Genomic DNA, 2,882 nt, shown 5'->3' with positions numbered 1-2,882 from the left:
TACACGTTTTTTGCAGCCTTGCTGCCTTCTGAATCTCCTGCAGGCATCAACATGCCAGGGAAAGTGGATCAAACAAAAAGAAAGGTAGTCTGCTTTCAGCTTGGTGAATTGCAGTATACTGCTGTTGGTGATGATTATAGGGAAAGGCTCATTGATTTACACTCCTCTTTCTGAAAAAAATGAGGTTTCAATAGACTCAGGGAAAGGAAAAAAAATAAACTAAGAGACTTGTTCTACTTTATCTATTATTAGACAGGAGAGAACTGACTTCAGGTGTCTGTCACGAAGATCCAAGACAGAGCTGTCTGAAGAAAGAGGTTTACTTCTAAACTACAGACTGTCTGATTTTCACTAGGATCTCACCCCGTGCTGGGTACTTTGAATTAAGAGTTCATCAACTCTGGAGATGGCCTTGTACTGAAACAAGGGTGGTTCAGATGGAGCCAGGAGCAAGACCAGGACACAAGCACCACTGCTGGGTTTCAAAATTTGGGCATAGCCTAAATGTTCTGTAATTTTCTTCCTCTATAAATAGACTAAAAAGATGACACAGTCAGTAATATTCAGTAAGTAATACTGAAATCCTAGATATGGATATAACAGTGGTATCAGGATCTCCCTAAAGCTGAGAGATCTGACCTCCTGCCTGGCTGCAGATAGAAGAATTCTGCTCTATCTATTGCTACAGTTTGGTCATTCAAGGGAACAAGGAGTGCCCCACTGGCAGACTGGTGTTTTCATGCAGGGGAGCTACATAAACAGTAGTAGTGAGCTACAAATAAAGGAGGCCAAGTCTAGCTCAGGGAGCTGGATGTACCTGTCTTCTTTAATCCTACAGCTTGAGGTTAACTTCAGTTTTGTCTTTTACATTCAGCTTCTGGGAAGCTCATGAACTGTAGACTCGACAATCTATAATTTCATTCAGCCCAGGTGTTGAGGGTAACATCAATCAGCCTGCAATTCCTTTGGCATAAACCGGACTGCCCCCTCACCCCATATTCTATAGAGTGATAGAAACAAGGGCTTATGTGGTTAACTTACTATGGCATAAAGACTCATAAGGGAGAAAGTTCTGTTTATAAGTTAACATGTTTATACACACACACATATATATACTCATTAACTTGCTAGAATGCATATTGGGAACATTTAATACAGCTGAGAAATTTCTGTTCAGCCTATGAATTCATCACCACAGTGAGAGTTAATGAGCCTTTTGATGTAGGATGCAGTTCCTGCTGAAGGAGAGACTAGAAATCCATGCTCATCCTGATATTAAGGTTAGAGTGAGAATGGGAAAAATTATTTAACCCTTGTCATTTTAGCTAAGTGTATCTGTAATGAACCACCCTAAAATTAGAAAGGTAAAAAGATTTAAAAAACAGAATGAAACAAAGCACAGAGCTGAGGTACTTTATTACTATTAATCAAAGAAGAAATAGCAAAAAGCAAAACTTTTCCAACATTTCGTTAAACCTTTTGTACTCACAGTCTCTTCAGTCTGGCGGAATTGAGTAAAAAAATTTCAGGAAAAGCTTCCAAAAGAATTTCTTCTAGAAAGCAAACTACTGCATTTACATATTCCCTTACAATTATTTCAGTGTGCTTCTTTGATACCTTATTTCAATTGTTGGCTAACTCTTTTATAGTACCATACTTTTCTATTCTCATCATAATTCAAGTCACAGTGATCTTACAAATGTTTTCCCAAAATCAGTTTGGTTTTCAGTGACTGTATTATACCTTATCTATATCCTCAATGTCAAGGTCTCTGTCTTAGAAATTACAAAACTTTTTCACTCAACATTCTAATCAACAAATTAACATTTAAGAAGCATCCAAGGTCTTTTATATAAATAACGAATACAAATGCTTTTTTCTATGTCAACATCAAATCTTGTTTTATGTAGGGGGAAGTAGAAATAAAGTCTCCAATGAATCAGTCTCTCAGCAGCACCATTTCTTGTTGTTATTATCACTAGTTACCCAAATCCTTCATGTGGCCACACATCTCTCTCCCTTGTCATTTTTCAAAGAAAATCATAGAATCACAGAATCATGTAATGATTTGTGTCAGAACAAAAGTTAAAGCCCACCCCGGTCCTATCCCCCTGCCATGGGCAAGGACACCTTCCACTGGATCCAGTTGCTCAAAGTCTCATTCAGCCTGGTCCTGGGCACCTCCAGGGATGGGGCAGCCACAACTTCTCCGGGCAACCTGTGCCAGTGCCTCACCACTCTCATAGGAAAAAATCTCTTCCTATAAACTAAATCTCCCCTCTATCAGCTGTTCTTTTAAAGATGGCTTTACTGGTCTCTATCATCTTACCCCTTCTCTGTTAGTTCCTGAATGGAATACTCTATTTGTAATAAAAAAGACTTTTTAATTTTATCAAGGAGATACAGGTTTGTATGTCAATGAACAGCTGGGTACCCTGAACAAGGCATCATCAACCACATAATATTTTTTTGCCTTGTAATGAAGAGACCTTTTTTTTAAGATTCTCTGTTGTTTTAAAAGCACTTTACAGAATAATACAGAATAGAGTATTTCCCTCCTTGAATGAATAAGACAGTCATTTCAAATCTGTGAAGTTGAAGAAGGTCCAATCTTTTATGAGCTGCTGAAGGATGCACCAACTTCAAACATTCGATCAAAAATATAATTAAGCCATCTTCTAAGTAATAGTACTGATCTCTTGAATTTTATCAGATGCTTTAATTCTTGAAAATAATGTATTTCAGAACTCATAGACCTCCTACTGTCTCCCTTTCTTAAAAGAAAAAACAAACAGAACAAAAATCCTGCTTTGATGAGATAATTTGCTTATTGTTTATTTACATATTTTTTTTTTATTATTTTACTTTACCTTACTAATTAT

The sequence above is a fragment of the Phaenicophaeus curvirostris genome, chromosome 12 (assembly GCF_032191515.1).
Source record: "Phaenicophaeus curvirostris isolate KB17595 chromosome 12, BPBGC_Pcur_1.0, whole genome shotgun sequence".
NCBI lineage: Eukaryota > Metazoa > Chordata > Aves > Cuculiformes > Cuculidae > Phaenicophaeus > Phaenicophaeus curvirostris.
This window is presented reverse-complemented; position numbering follows the sequence as displayed.